Source organism: Lampris incognitus, chromosome 15 (assembly GCF_029633865.1).
Source record: "Lampris incognitus isolate fLamInc1 chromosome 15, fLamInc1.hap2, whole genome shotgun sequence".
NCBI classification, from domain to species: Eukaryota; Metazoa; Chordata; class Actinopteri; order Lampriformes; family Lampridae; genus Lampris; species Lampris incognitus.
This window is the reverse complement of record NC_079225.1, coordinates 40,594,893-40,612,039: the sequence shown is the minus strand read 5'-3', so window position 1 is coordinate 40,612,039 and position 17,147 is coordinate 40,594,893. Positions and strand designations below refer to the sequence as shown.

Sequence of the window (17,147 nt, the reverse complement as noted above, 5' to 3'; positions counted from 1 at the left end):
TGAAGCAGCAACCGGGACGGCTCAGAAGAGTGGGGTAAATGGCCAAGTACAATTGGGAGAGAAAAAGGGGAGGGGGGGAAGATGTCATGAGCTGCACCAAAAATGGCTACGACTGCCTTTTTCTCACTTATGTAACCGCTAAAATTCGGTCTTTCCTGTCCACGGCTGGCACTGAGACGCTAATACATGCATTTGTTTCATCCCGACTTGAGTACTGTAATGTTCTCTTTTCAGGTCTGCCACATCTACTGCTGCTACTTTCGGCTGCTCCCGTTAGGGGGCGCCACAGCGGATCATCCGTTTCCATCTCTTCCTGTCCCCTGCATCTTCCTCCGTCACACCAGCCACCTGCGTGTCCTCCCTCACCACATCCATAAACCTCCTCTTTGGCCTCCCTCTTGTCCTCTTCCCTGGCAGCTCCATATTCAGCATCCTCCTCCTATATACCCAGCATCTCTCCTCCACACATGTCCAAACCATCTCAATCTTGCCTCTCTAGTATTAAAAGTCTTCAGATGGTTCAGAATGCTGCTGCTAGAATCCTACCTAAATCTAGGAAATTTGACCGTATTACAGCAATTCTTGCCTCCCTTCATTGGCTTCCTGTCCATGTTAGATCAGAGTACAAGGTGCTTCTGCTGACTTATAAAATCCTAAATGGGCTTGCCCCATCCTACCTGTCCGATCCCCTTAAACCGTACTTTCCATCTCCAGTTCTTCGCTCTCAAAATACAGGGCTCCTGTGTGGACCCAAAGGTAAAAAGGAGTCAGCTGGTGGCAGGGCCTTTTCCTATCGGGCTCCGTGCTTTTGGAATTGTGCTGCCATCAGACAATCAGCGTCTGTTGAGTCCTTTAAATCCAAACTTAAAACTCATCTTTTTGCCTCAACCTACAATTAGTTGCCTTTAAGCCGAGTTCTTCGCAACCCGTACTGCATGGCGGGTCGGTTTCTGCCTCAATGAATTTACCAACCACTGTTCTGCTGACCAGATTATAGCATATAGATTATGACCAATTGATGACTTAATTGACTACGACTAATGACTATTGCAAACTGTTCTCTTCTCTCACGTCTTTTCTCGCTCTCTGAATGACGTCTTCTCCTTTCTCTTCTTGTGTGTGTGAATGGTGTCATGTGAGTCTCCCTTGTGTGCACGTGCAGTCGGTTCTCCTCCCAGGTCTCCGTGGTGATGGCGGTCGCCACCTGGATGCTGCTTGGCATTCCCCTCATCAGTTTCTTTCTATATATCTTATAAATCCATATAATTTGTGGTGATGGTGGTCGTGTGGCTCGAGTCCTGGACTGCTCCTGTGGCGTCTGGACACTGCTTGGCGTCCTCCTCATCACATTCTTCATACATTTTATAATTCCATCATATTTCTGTTATCCTCTTTCAATGTTGTATTGTGTAAACTGTGTAAACACATCGTCGTTGCACGTTGGCCGTCTTGGGAGAGAGATCCCTCCTCTGTTACTTCCCCTTATTTTTTCTCCCTGTTAAAAGGTTTTTTTTTAGGGAGTTGTTCCTTAGCCGATGAGAGGGCTGAAGGACAGGGTGTTGTGTTGCTGTAAAGCCCAGTGAGGCGAATTTGTAATCTGTGATATTGGGCTATACAAATAAAATTGACTTGACTTGACACGAGCACCCAGCGAGGGCCCTCGCTCTGTGAAGACCTTCTGGAAAACCCAGTGCTTCTTTTGACAAATAGGGGGGGGGGTATTATGGGGCATATATCACGAAAAACCTCCTGCTACGAGTCGCTAGTTGCCAGTACGTTAAAGGAGTAGTAGGTAAGGTCAGTTAGGTCTATGGTAATGAGGCAGGGTGGAGACACAGGAGGGGGTTATGGAACCATTTGCAGGCTAGATTCATTCTCACACACACACACACGCCCACACCACACCTCACACTTGAAGTGTGAGGGTAGATGTGAACCCACTTGTCCACACATACCCTCACACGTCACATACTTGGAAAAAAAAAACAAAAACAAAAAAAATGCCCTCCACATCCTGCAAGTGGCAGAACGTTAAATGCACAGGTTGCAGTCTGCAGCAAAGCCCGGGTGACCGGCTTGCTAGCGCTGAGCAGAGACAGCTGATCAACTGCGTTAACTTCCTGAGTCACACACAAACACACACGCACACATACAGCGTAAATAAACCCCAAGTCGCCCCCTCAGAGCAAAACGTCAGGGTTTCACACGTGGCCCCCAGCCCGGCCAGACTGTGTCCATTAAAGGCCTGGTGAGGAGTTCCCAGACGACTGGATTAAATGAGTCAGAGATCATTACGGCCCCCCCCCCCCCCCCCACGCTACAGGTTTTTTCTCTCCTCTCTTCTTTTTTATCTGCAGAGAGATGGAGGGATGAGAGTAGCGGGAGAGAAGGGGGAGGCTTCAAAGGGCTCTTCTTGAGAGCCGCGGATTAAAACCTGTTAGCGAACGCTTCTTTTCACCGCTTCTCTAATGGCTGCAGAGCTCCTCACTCCTCCTCCTCTCCTCCTACCTTACCTTGCGGCGAGTTTGCACTACTCCGAAACTTCTGATGACGGCAGATGTTCGTTTAATCTGGAGCGTGGTATGTATGTCTGTAATTAAGCACAGGGAACCAACGAGGGATCGCTGTCGTTTCTGGGTTTTTTCTCTGATACCAGTGCTTCAACAACACTGTCGACATGGTACTGGAGCCTGAGTTATCTTCTTTCAAATAAAGACCAAATTATTCATTCATTCATTATCCAAGCCCCTTATCCTAATTAGGGTCGGGGGATGTTGGAGCCTATCCCAGCGGTCATTGGGGGGCAGGCGGGGAGACACCCTGGACCGACCGCCAGGCCATCATGGGGCCGGCACAAACACACACACATTCAACCTCTTGGGGCAATTTAGTACAGGCGATTCACCTGACCCACATGTCTTTGGACTGTGGGAGGAAACCGGAGCACCCGGAGGAAACCCACGCAGACACGTGGAGAACATGCAAACTCTACACAGAGGACGACCCCAAGGCTGGACTACTTTGGGGCTCAAACCCAGGACCTTCTTGCTGTGAGGCGACCGCGCTAACCACTGCGCCACCGTGTCGCCCCCCCCTCAACAAATCATTTTTCCTGAAAATTAAACATAATTTCAAAACTGTTCCCGAGGTCTAAGGGCAAGTCTGTCTGAAATTTGTCGATTTGTGTGAGCATTATCAGCTACAGATGACCAGGGCTCAATCAGTTCAACCAGGGGTGGAGCAGCAGCCCCTCCAAAGTGGGTCGTTCTTCGGGACTCTTTGACAGATGCTTCTCCAGCAAATCCTCACAATGTGGGGACAGCTTGTCACAGCTTGTAACAAGGAACATCATATTCCTAGAGACGGTGTGAACACCCGTGACACAATGCAAACGGAGAAAAACTGCAACTGGAAGTTATTCCAAGACTTTCCGTCGATATCCCTGAATTTGACTCACTTCCTTATCCCATTTATACAAGACCTGTTGGGTTCAAGCACAGTCCTCTCATCGGTTTTCCTAAACAATACTTAACTTCTATCAAGCTCAGGTAGAAATTGCAACTATTTACTCATAGATTCACGATAAGCAAAATTTTAATACCAGCAAGGGTTTAAAAAGCTAACCTGGTTTGATTAGATTCATTCAACTGTTTTGATCTAACCTACTAACTTATGTCAACACGCTACACTGGGGCACAACCAGACATTCATGTATAAACAAAATGGACAAACTAGTAATCGGTAGGATAGGTAGGTAAGAGCAAATTAAGATAAGAAAAACGTATTTCTTATTGTAAAGGTGTAGAATTTGAACAACTCAACTGTTTGAATTATAATAAATGAATCAATACAACACACTTCAGTTTGTCATTCTTTCCAAGTCCCATTGTTTGAATCTTTTTTGATTAAATACGCACACGTAAGACCATGACTGAGTTTAACACGCTAGCTAGCTTAATGGCTCTGCTGGGGTCGAAGGTGAGCTTGCAAAGCAATGCATCTGTTGGAAAACTGAGTGGATATTTCAGTCGGGAGCTTCGGCACTGTATTTTGGCATCGCAATGGGGGGCACCGAACTCTGCTTTGCGTGTTGGTTCGGTAATTAGCGGTATGTATGGGAACCACTGACGTAGTGGTATCGCGTTTCGGTACCCAGCCCTTGAACCTATACACACACACCCGGAGGACGGTATGCTGGGTACACCGCACTGTGGGGCCCAGACCCCCTGCAACAGATCGCTGATTTAAGGAGGCACCGAGGACGGAAGGCACAAGAAGAAAACACAAAAAATCTCGACAGATGCAGAGAAAGGTTTGTCAGCTGCACTGCTACCCCATTGCTTGTGTCTGGGAACCACAATGAAGTCACAGTCTGGGGGTTACGCTGACATTTTGGTGAATATTTCCACAGCCCACACTGTCAGAGTAATTATCATAGAGGTAAACAGACTTGAAGGGGTGTGTGTGTGTGTGAGAGAGAGAGAGAGAGAGAGAGAGAGAGAGAGAGAGAGAGAGAGAGAGAGAGAGAGAGAGAGAGAGAGAGAGAGAGAGAGAGAGAGAGAGAGAGAGAGAGAACAGCTGGACTTTGGCCACGGTAAGGCAGCAACAAGCTGACGTTTGTTTCATTGCTGCTGCAAACCGGTCCAGTAAATGCCTATCAGTTCTGAAAAGCTGTCTGGGATAATTGTCGGTGAGGAGCTCAGCTTCTCTTCTGAAACGGTGACTAATGTGAAAACTTGGAGAGAGACACGAAGAACTGGCTGCTCTTGGCATCAAACAACATCGGTGGAATCAGTGACTCATTTCGGTTTCTCACCAACCTCCAATATACCACCCATGGAGAGGATGTGCACGTGTACATGCACACACAGAAAAAAATGGCACACAAAGATTAACACACACACACACACACACACACACACACACATCTGTTGTTTAACACAGTGAAACGGTGGAGGGGTCTCTTGATGTGCCTCCATCACACCTCTGCAGAGCCTCTCAAGACACCCGCAGCAGACTGACATAGCTCTCTCTCTCATGTCTCCGCCCCCTCGCATGCTCGCTAGCTCATCCTGAAAGCTGAGCCACAGAGACACGGTGTGATTCCGTACATAACAGAAAACACCCAGTCGTCTTACTTTCCTAACAATAAGAGCAAACGCTTCAACGGAAAAGGCGCTGACTAATTGAGCGCAACGTGCATCGTGAGATGTGGAGCACAGTATTATGGTGCCAGTGCAACAATGAGCCGAGCCTGCATTGAAGTGCTGGCTCAACCCGTTTCTACTGAGCCGCTAACAAGGAATTCAACCCATACAGGGCTGCTTTTCATTTATAGCTGCTTGTAGACTGCATTGCTGAGGGTTTGTGGGTAGGTGGGGGCTAGGGGCTCTTCTAAACCCTCATGGAGTAGGTGGACTGTGGGGTTAAATGACTGGCTGACCAGGCCAAACGTGGAAACCTCTGCTAGCTCCACCTTCCGCTGCAGCAGTTTGACTACATTATGTATAATCCGCTTTGAGGGGGACACAGAGCCTATGGATATTCCTCTCGTGTTACAGCCACTTCATCTGCAACCGTCTTTCAACTAATGCAACCTTTTTTTTTGCAGTCAGAATTAGGTCATAGTCTGCGTGAGATAAGGGGGAGAGAGATGTCAGTAAGGTTTGAGATATAAGCTTCACCGGGACTACACACACAGAGGATGACCTCAGATTACCCTCTGTAGAAATCTACATATGAGCTAACCTTGCATCCGCCCGAATCTAAGGCATACAGACGATCTATGATTTTAAGGCAGATAACAGACAAGACTTGACATAAGCATCTAACATTACTACGAAGCCAAGAAAACAAATAAACCGACAAAAGCCCTGACATTACAATGCACTGCAACACTTCAGCCTTTATCTTTGTGTTGTGTTTCCTGACTGTACGGAGGCAGCGCCTGTCCTGTGACACGTCCATCCATCCATTATTCCAGCCGCTTATCTGAAGTTGGGCCGTGGGATGCTGGAGTCTATCCCAGCAGTCACTGGGCGGCAGGCAGGGAGACACCCCGGACAGGCTGCCGGGCCATCACAGGGCCGACACATTCACACCTAGGGACAATTTAGTACGGCCGAGTCACCTGACCTACACGTCTTTGGACTGCAGGAGGAAACCGGAGCACCCGGAGGAAACCCACGCCGACATGGGGAGAACACGCAAACTCCACACAGAGGACGACCCCCAACGTTGGACAACCCCTGGGGTTCAAACCCAGGACCTTCTTGCTGTGAGGCGACGGCGCTAACCACTGCGCCACCGTGTCGCCCTCTCACCAGCTAAGTCGCAGATGATCAGTAACTGTCCAAAACCAACAAAGTCGACCAGGAAAACCGTCAGTTCAAATCTGACTGGGCTGATCGATTTTGTTTTATTTCACCAGACCACGCCAATGCCAAACTGACATGCCTGATATGCATGCAGACTGTACAGACAAAGTGATGTAAAAAACGTAAACCACATTGCCCACCAAGACGACATGCTTAAAAAAAAATGTATACTTCGTGTCTGAAAACAAAACGTGCACGAGCACTGTACAGTCTGCACTGACACACCACAAGTATACGTGTGCATGTGTCGAAAGTGAAGAGATGCTGTAACTCTGGACAGCAGGGGTGCCTTTAGCAAACCAGCTCAGCTTGTGGTGGACAGCTGGTGGGTGATTTAATGTGTGTGTGTGTGTGTGTGTGTGTGTGTGTGTGTGTGTGTGTGTGTACAGTATGGGAATTCGTGTGGTGCATGTCTTTGCTTGAGGTCACAAGTGTGCATGTGTGAGTCTGTACAGTATCTGCAACAAGGTTATTCATGCATATGTGCGTGTGGGTATGTGAGAGACCGTTAATCTGCCCGTTGTGTGACTGTGTGTGTTTGGTAAACTTGTGCATGCATATATCTACGTGTGTGTTCAGTGAGGCTGAGGTTACGTCAGGTTAGCTTTGGTATTTTTCCGGTGTTTTTCTCTGCGTCGCAAAGGCATGACATCAAAACAACGTGATTGGTCCGTTGCGATGATGGTCCGGGAGCAACATTAATTATGTTGTCGTGGGAACAACACCAATACGGCGATATCAGATTGTGCGTATGCACACACAAGAGTGTGTGTATTAATACATTTCTGTGCAAATCCCTCCAGTGTTAGAGTTTGCCGAGTGAATGCACCTATTTGTGTAGTTTTGGGCGTATGTGTAAGATATGTGTGTGTGTGTATGTGTGTGTGTGTGTGTGTGTGTGTGTGTGTGTGTATGTGTGTGTGTGAGATCAGCAAGTAAATCCGCTGTCTTACCTCTAGTTTATAGCTTATCAGGATCTTTATATGCTCTGCATTGCTTTGCGCCTCCAAAACAAAGTTCCTGCAGGGACAGAGACACTCCATTATTCATTGTCCAGTTTGATAAAACATTAATATGAACCATGCACGCCCAAGCCAGCAGCATTCACACTTCATCACCACAAAATGGGTCGGCTGAATTTTTTCCACACTCCAGGACTTTGTGACGGGACCACAATCTGTCTGGTACTGTCATGTGTGCAGGTTTATTTGCTTGTGTGACACAAAAACGCAGAGGTGACATGATGACATACAGCAATGGAAGGAGAACATACAAGAAAGGCAAGAGGAAAAATTCTAGTGGTAACCTAAAAGACCCCGGTGGGTTAGGAAAAAAAATGCAGTCAGCTCTGGGATACAGACTGATCCCACTATTATGACCTCAATGTCTGCACTGCTGCAAAGGAGGGTGCATGTAAGCGTGCACGAGCTGCCAGTTTAAATCAAAGGCATGTAAAATGCACTCATTTCAGTTCTTTCGTCTTCTTTCTCATTTATTGCAGTCGAAAGTAACAACTTGGAGCTCAACGCTCTAAAGACAGTTGAAATGGTTGTGGACTTCAGAAGGTACCCAGCCCCACCCGCCCCGATCACCCCGTGTGGCTCCCCAGTTGACACTGTGGAATCCTTCCGCTTCCTGGGTACCATCATCACGCAGGACCTCAAGCGTGAGCTGAACCATCAGCTTCGTCACCAGGAAGGCACAGCAGAGGACGTACTTCCTGTGGCAGCTGGAAAAGCTCAACCTGCCTAAGGCAATGATGGTGCACTTTTACACTGCCATCACTGAGTCCCCCCTCACCTCCTCCACCACTATCTGGCATGCTGCTGCCACTGCTGAGACCAAGGGCAGACTGCAGCATATCATTCGCTCTGCTGAGAGGGTGATCGGCTACAATTTGCCGTGCATCCATGACCTGTAAGCCTCTAGGAGACTGGGGCGAGCAGGGAAGATCATGGCCGACCCTTCCCTCCCGGGCCACAGTCTCTTCAAAACACTCCCCGCTGGCAAGAGGCTGAGGTCTATAAACACCAGAACCACACCACAAGAACAGCTTCTTCCCTACAGCAGTAGGACTTTCTAACAAGCCCGCAGACATCCACAGATCCTGACACTGGCGCCCCCCCCCCAATTCTATCTTCCCTACTGTGCTCTCTGTATATGGACACCTTGCATAAAATCTGCACTACCCTGTAAATAGCTTCTACAGATTCTGCCACCCAGTGCCGGGCATGAGGGGCTGCCACGTGGTTTCATGTTCTCTTCTCTCATGGTCTCTGAACCGGAGTTGATTGTGCCTTATATTTACTTTATCTTATGTCACTTTGTACGCTTGGCGTTTCACCTCGCTATATTTGCATCTTTTCAGCACTGTGTCAGCCATTGTCGTGGCTTCCTCTTGGATGTGTGCTTACGGTCTCGATCTAGCACCTAGTCGCTATGTTTTTATAGAGTCCCGCTGCCCAAAGGTTAATGCCCAGAAACATCCTGTACACAGCAAAATAAGAAAAGTAAGAAAAATCATTAGCAGTCACTCGGGGCCAAGTATGACCGTCCTCCTTCTGGGTCCCTCTGGGTCCTCAGGTGGGTGTAGAGGCCAATCCTGGAGCCATGTGATGGGAGGAAGCCTGCGCGTGACAGCTTTTTACATAGAGAAGCTGAAGGGCCAGCAGCCACCACACAGTTCTTGGCCAGAGTCCAATGGCATGGAGAACCAAGACGATTGGGGACCACCCTCTGTTGCAGCCTTCATCTGCCTTCACTGCCGTTGTGACCTGGAGACATCTTCTGCTAGTTCTGCCGTTGAGGTCTTTGGTGGATCGCACTTCATCTAGAACCTCTCCCTTGACCTATCCAATTTGGGTGACCCTACCAGGAACCAAGCTCTGGACTTGGAATCATTGGTACATGTAAGCCTCTCCACCATGGCAAGGTGGCGATCCAAGAGAAGTAAGAAAAATACAGACACATCTAGTGGGTCATAAGTTATGATTGAGAGGGACTATTTTTGTATGAGTCTATACATTTATTTTAGGAAAATCCTACTCGTTCTACCTTTAAACAGTCGATAGCTTCTGTACAGCAGCATGTTAGCTGATGGCGGTACACTTTGGAGGCCACGGCAAAAGATGAACTCTGTTGAAACTTGTGTTTCAACCATTCAAAAATACAGAGAAGCATGACGAGGACGTTTTAGTTTTTTTTTTTTGTTTTGTAAATTTAAGAACCAAGAATAAAGCACTCCAGTGGAAGGACACATTGAGAATAGCAAACTTTAACTCAAGATTTATTGAACAAAACTGTTCGTCAAACACCAGCAGCTTGGCGTAACAAGTGAATTCGAGTTCACTTTTCAGGGACAGTCTGGGGCCTTTGAAAAATCCCCTGTGGGAAATAGAAAAAAGTGAACCATTCTTACAGATAAACATACACACCATTAAGACTGCCATATCACATCTAGTGGTAATGTGATTTGGCCCTGTGATGGCCTGGCGGCCTGTCCAAGGTATCTCCCTGCCTGCCACCAATGACTACTAGGATAGGCTCCAGCATCCCCCCGACCCTGAGAGCAGGATAAGCAGTTTGGATAATGGGTGGATGGATGGTAATGTGGTCTCACTGCCTGCTGAAATGTACTCTGATATATCGACAAACTGGAGAGGTTCATTCTTCTTCTTGGTTTTTATTGGCGGTTGGCATCCAAAATGTTGCATTACCGCCACCTACTGAAATGTAAGAACTTCAAAGTACTGACATTGAACACCCAAAGTGATGCCATACACGACATTATCCATTCTAAAATCCAGACAGAGCCTGAGTTGATGCAAATCCTTCCCCGCAGTGTAACATCTAGATCTTCCCCAGATATGTCCATCCATCCATCATCCAAACCGCTTATCCTGCTCTCAGGGTCGCTGGAGCCTATCCCAGCAGTCATTGGGCGGCAGGCAGGGAGACACCCTGAACAGGCCACCAGGCCATCACAGGGCCCCCACACACACACACCTAGGGACAATTTAGTACGGCCGATTCACCTGACCTACAGGTCTTTGGACTGTGGGAGGAAACCGGAGCACCCAGAGGAAACCCATGCAGACATGGGGAGATCATACAAACTCCACAGAGGACGACCTGGGATGACCCCCAAGGTTGGACTACCCCGGGACTCAAACCCAGGACCTTCTTGCTGTGAGGTGACTGCGCTAACCACTGCGCCCCTGTGCCGCCCTCCAGATATGTCCCCAACAATCAAATATCTCTTGGCAGCATTCAACACCATCTTGATTCTTTCCGACTTCCCCTTCATTTCAGCAGCGCAATTTATGACCATGGCAATGAATGCCAAAAATCTTTTCTTGTCCATGCAGATATTCTGGTCAGCTCCATTCCTCTTCTGCTCCGGCCCATTTTGCACTTCCATCGTCTCGTCATTTCTCTCCATTCTCTTAGCAGCTTCGCCGTACGGCAATCCCATTTTTCTCATCTTATTCACTTTCTCTTCCTTAACTCTTTGTGGACACTGTGCTGACCCCGTATCATCATTTCTCTTGCAGTGCAGGCACTTTGCTTGTGCTTTCTCAACTTTACAATCTTCCACGTTGTAGTTGTTCTCCCCACATCTCTCTCCCACATCTTCTGACTCCATAACATACTGCAGCAACATGTCTGTATTTTTGACAAAAAAAACATCTGAGAGGAGCTCTCTCGTATGGCCTCAGCCTGCAATGCACATAATCAAGGTACACTATTTTCGGCAATTCCCCTTCAAAAGTCAAACACAGAGAATTACTGTCCTGCTTCTCCGCTTCTCGGAATCTAGTCACTCTTCTCGCACGCCATTTATCAATCCTTTCTTCTTTGCCCTTAATCTGAGTGGGAAGCAAGTCACATCGAGACTTCTAAATACCTTGATTTTAAGGGCTCCATCCCTCTGACGCTTTGATATACAATCAGTGACAACCATCTCACTTCTAGTGATGAAACGTTTCTGTCAATAAACGTTGTATCCAGATGACCTGATTAAACTTTCTTTGATCAGCTCACTTCTCACTTCTAGTTATCCTGATTGATCATACATCTCCAAGTTTTCCCCCTACAACTTTACGACCTCATGAGGGTCCTTGAAAATCCCGTCTTCTCTTGTCACGGCTATCATCCCAACGAGATACGTCTCCTCTGTTCTCCATGACTGACTGGAATCGCTTGAGCAAGCTGATGTATCCTCGTTCCTTTTCAAACCCCCTCGTGTCCCCATTCTCATTTCCAATTACGTTCTCCCGACTCCTGACGCCATTTCCGCCCCCCCCCCAGCCTCGAGAGCTTCATTATAACCAGGTGTTCAATATTATCCAGGTGACTTCCTCCTATTTCTCCCTGCCTCCAAACCAGCTCTTCAAAGCTACAATCCTGAAGATATACATGCGTCCAGAAATGTCAAGTGGATGGTTCCTTTTAAGATTTTATCTCATCTACTTTTCAACGAAGAAGGACAGTGCATAAGATTTTACATCTTCAGGATTGCAGCTTTTAATCACATCCTACCTAGTACCACAGTGAACATGGTAAAACGTTTCTAAACAACGTGAAATAATAGGATAATAATAACAGGAATTGTTATTTACCAAGGGAAAATGCTGCATGTCCTTTACAGGATTTCTCGCCAAACTTCACAGCGTTTGCCAGCGCTTTGAGTGGCAGCAGATTTACACAGGGGAGACACTGTGTGGCAAATAAGGGGCAAAGGTTAACTTCATGGCCCGCGTCCGAATGGCCCTTTAGCTACAAAAGATCCAGTGTGGCCACTGCCAAATATGTTATAACTCATTAGCCACTAATTTGACTTTAAATTTTAGCCTTGGTAATCTAATTTAATCTGTCTCTCCCTGTCTGGCTTCAGTGACTGCTGGTGTGTAGCGGCTCTGACTTCCTGGACTGAAACACAAGCGGGTTTAAAGGCTTCCACTGACACACTGAAATCAACACTACTGTCACTTCTGAGATGGTGTGTGTGTGTGTGTGTGTGTGTGTGTGGTTGGGTGCTTATGTCATTGGGTTTATCGCCTGCTCATCGCTTCTCACAGTTCAGAATCTGACCATGACGTGTCCAAAAGGCTCAACAGCTGATTGGAAAACACCAGACCCGATCCACAAGGGAAGACTGCATGTTAGAACAGGGGTTGATGGGATAGCAAAGCCTCCAAAATATATATCCCAAATATTTATCCCTCACACACACACACACACACACACACACACACACACACACACACACACATCTATCTTTTAAAAGGCAGGCCTTTACAATGTAAAAGCTACCAGTCTAACAGCTGGACCATAATGGCAGAGATGGGGATGGAGATTGTTGAGGTCGGGCTGCATGAGCTCCTAGAGGCAAAGCAGAGTGCCGACCATCCAGGACTCTCTGTCCCTTAGGAGATAACATGGGGGGGGGGGGGGGGAGAGAGAGAGAGACCAGTCTTGACACTACTCTGTCAGTTATTTCAGAACCCACTGTTCTCTGGTATAGTTTTCTCCACCTGCATTACGTCAACCCTAAACCCAGTCACATCCACTCCCATGTCTAATAAAGACAGCTTTCGGATCCACAAATCAGACAACAGACATTAAGAGAGCTCATTAAAAAAAAGAAGAAAAAAAAAGAAACATAATTAGAGCAATATCCAATTGGGAGGCTATTCTTGCAAGAATTACAACTGAAAGAGAGTGGAAAAAAAACCCACAAACCACAGTCACAGAACTAGGCCATCGTATTGATCAATTTAAACACAATACCTCACTCACGACAACTTTGCACAATTGTAGGAGCGTCTATTTCGGGAATCAGTGCAAGTTACCGGGAGGGAATCCCGAAATACTCTTGCTGTGCTCAAGCGTGAAAGTGAAACATGTTATTTCAGGCCTCGTCAACCAGCAGAAAATTACCACTTAGCTGCCCCGCAAGTATCCGTCCACTCTCTCCTCTCTCTCTCGCTCTCGGCCGGTTGATGTGCCTACACAGCCATGGCGACAGGCTCCAAGCAGGCTCCAAGCAGGCTCTGCTGTGACTGCGAGGGAGCGAGCGAGCTGGCTCTCATCAGCGAACTCTCTACAATAAAACATAATGGCACGGGTATGCGGGGGAGAGTCGTTGAGCGGCACAGAGGAGTCACATGACCGGCAGGGCACAACGGGCTCCGTCATTCTGCTGCTGGTCGGTCGGCTATGGGGCCAGATGAGTGGGCCGGATACACAGCGGGCCCCATAGAAAAGGCAACCGGTCTCCATTCACTGAGCTGCCACTGGTTTCAGTGCTCAGGAAGGCAGGCGTGCCATGTTCTGTAGCCTAGTGCTGGCGATACGGAAAATATTATTATCCTGAGAACTGATTTAGGCAATAGATTATTGTTAATTTGGACAACAAAACTGTGTCACAATATGACAGTAATCGAATTTCGTCTCAATGCCAGTCCATCAAAAGATCATAAGCAATTATTGCCCAGCTCAAACTACAGACCCCCTAAGGGTTCAGGGCAAAAACTCTTGATGTTTTGTTCGGTCTGACTTCAAACTCTCCATCCAACAGCACGACCATTCGAGATTCATTTTAGGGCTAATCTCTAAAAGGCTAAGTAAGTCGAGGACTACATACTTCAATAATAGCAGCGTCTGCAAAGCTTCCAGCTGCGGGCTAAAGCCTTAACAAGGTTACGGCGAGGGACCCTGCAGACTCAGGGTTACTTTAAGTTGCGATGACTGTACCGTCAGATTACAGTATGTACAGCCAGTCCCCCACCCACGCCACTTTCCCACATCGTCGTCAGGGGGCCGATGTGTAAGCTATAATATGTCAGGGTGCTAATTAAATCTATTCCATCCTTCATCCCGGGGGCTGCGAGGGATAGGGTTTGATTGACAGGTCGGGACAGCCCCCGGGCGGACAGCCTTCACTGGCAGGCTGACTGACAGCCGGGGAGCCGGGAAGGCGGATCGTAAGGGACAATTATCCTGGCGGGACGTCGTCTGCACCGGCCATCTGCATGCACAGCGGATGACGGAGGTACGAATCAAACACACGCTTTATGTTTTTGAAGCGTTGTGGTGAACGTAATGCATTATCACAAACGGGCCTAGATGCCTGGCCACGGGCATGGATGAAAAACACCATGTTGGTAAAAAAAATAAAAACAAGACTAAAACGGGTGACATGCATGAGCTCAACCAGACGACTCTTGAGCATGTGTAGACCTGATCGCAAAATGTGGGTTTAAAATCTGACTTTGACTGACCTTTTACAGTATGTCTTATAGTCTCTCATCCAAAAGATCACAACGGAGAGAAAGACACACTCTTTAGCGATAAAACACGGCGACAATAACTTAAGTAACCATTTACAGGGGGGCCCTTGAGCAACGCTAAAGCCCTACATTCCTCTGCAGGCCAATAATGCAATATTCTCGTTTGTCTCTCAGGAGCATTATGTTGCCACGAAATTCAGATCTTGTAACGTGTTGACGACGCAATTTTGTTGGCTAAATTAATCGAGAATCTTTTGCCTAAAACCTCTCACCAGACAAGATCTGAAATATTTCAAGGGGTATTATTCGAAAACTAGGTTGATATGATATACATGACCTTACCAAACAGTTTAATGTGACGAACCTCAGGTGGATTCTTCAACATGTTACTTTTACATACTAAGAAGATATAGTGATATATAGCAATATCCTGCAAAATCCCCTACGTTTATTGTGATATCAATATTTCTGATAGCACCCAACACTATGTGCCAGCGCCCCCCACCGGGTGATGCCACAGGCCTGTTAGTCGGAGCCCGGTGAGGGATAGAGACCGGGCCCTGGTGTGCCACAGGGACGCCACTGCCAGGATGAGCAATCGTCTCCTTTGTCAGAATTAAGCAACTGCATCAGCACTGCAGAGAAATGACGCCGCAGAGCCGGAAATAGAGAGAATGAAATAGAGGGATGGAAACAGAGGGGTGAAAATAGAGAGGGGGTTGCGGACAGCCAAGACCGAGCTCAGGAGACTCCGCTGTGTAAACAGTCTTATTCTAACCAGCTGGCGATGACACCAGTCCATCTTTGTGGCACTGGTTGTGATTAAAGCTCGGAGTGTAAATGTGTAAAACCCACACAGTCAACTCGCTCTTCCATCCGCTCCACCTTTAGTGGAAATTTGCGAGGGGGAAATAAGGGCATAATAGGTGGGGGGGGGGGACGCATACAGTGTGCAGCGATTGCAGCACATGTCTTCACTGAAGCTCGTAGAAACGCGTAACATTAATGGCCTCTTTGCAATGCAGACGAACACGGCGTGACCCCTGGCGGGGGGCCGGTCGCAACACGAGTGCAGGGAGGTGTCGCCGAGACAAGAACACGGTCAGACGTGCCTGGCTGACATTTAACGTGGCTGCATAAAATCAATAATGTATGGAACCTTCCTCGGCCCATTAACATACACGCAGAGACTTCTTTTGTTTTCCTCGTTAGGTGCAAACACTTCCCCATCTGTCCGTCTGCCATCAGGGTAAGCACGTCATTAATGAATCAGATACAGCGGTAAGGCACACACAGGACGTCCCGGGATTACGAACGAGTTCCGTTTTTGAGTCCGTTCGTAAGTCGAATTTGTATGCAAGTCGGGACAGTTACGTACAGTTCACATCTAGCATCAATGAGTCAAATGTTTGTCTTAGGATATATTTGACCTAAAACATAAATATAACAATGCCGTAATAATAATAAATGTAACGGGCGTCTTGGCAGCGTAGCGGTCTAGTCCGTTGCCTACCAACACGGGGATTCGCCGGATCGAATCCCCGGGTGTTACCTCCAGCTTGGTCGGGGCGTCTCTACAGAAACAATTGGCCGTGTCTACGGGTGGGAAGCCGGATGTCGGTGCGTGTTCTGGTCGCTGCACTAGCGGGGGGGAAATAGCGTGATCCTCCCGCGCGCTACGTCTCCCTGGCGAAACTCATCACTGTCAGGTGAAAAGAAGCGGCTGGCGACTCCACGTGTATCGTTGTGGTAGTCTGCAGCCCTCCCCGGATCGGCAGAGGGGGTGGAGCAGCAACCGGGACGGCTCAGAAGAGTGGGGTAATTGGCCGGATACAATTGGGGAGAAAACGGGGGAAACATTTTTCACAAAAAAAAAACAAAAACAAAACTACAGGACAGTATTTATAATTGAGAGAATGTGTATTTAGGTATGTAAACTACTAATAAGACACGTTATCCCCTAGCTAACGGGTCTGACCCTTTAGCCGAGCAGTTAGTGACGTCGCCTTGTGGTGCAGTACACCTCGTATCGAATCCCGCACCGGGCAGGAAACTAACCGGTTACCGGTGTAACAAAACATAGAATAAATTTGTTAAAGTGTTAAATGGAAAAGAAAATTAAAGGTTAACACTTACTCTCGTTCCAACTGATACCTTGCATCCGGAAGGAGCATTAATTAATAGTGTAACGTGCATGGATAAGAAGACACGCTGGCTGGCGGGTCTGACCCTTTAGTCTAGCGGTTAGCGATGCCTCCTGCGGTGCGGGCGATACGGGTTCGCCTCACGGCCGCAGCAGCTCCTGTGGTTGCGTTGTCCCCCGAATTCGCTACAATAGGAATAATACGCCCGATTTTGATCCTCTAACCAAATTACCAACAGCCTTTCCATTTCGATAACTAAGCCACTGCGTTGCTCAGTCTTTGGGACGGAGCCTTTCACATACTCCACTACTCTCCCCTTGTCCTTTATAATT

At 47.7% G+C, this 17,147-nt stretch overlaps 1 protein-coding gene across 4 annotated transcripts in view; it reads right to left on the bottom strand.

Moving 5' to 3' along the window:
- Window positions 1-17,147, bottom strand: part of fynb (FYN proto-oncogene, Src family tyrosine kinase b) — a 102,405-nt gene that overhangs the window by 78,495 nt on the left and 6,763 nt on the right. For all 4 annotated transcript variants that reach the window (XM_056295137.1, XM_056295138.1, XM_056295139.1 and 1 more), the window contains exon 2: window positions 7,331-7,397. The gene's annotated coding sequence lies outside the window, so the exon portion shown is untranslated. The remainder of the gene's footprint in view (window positions 1-7,330; window positions 7,398-17,147) is intronic.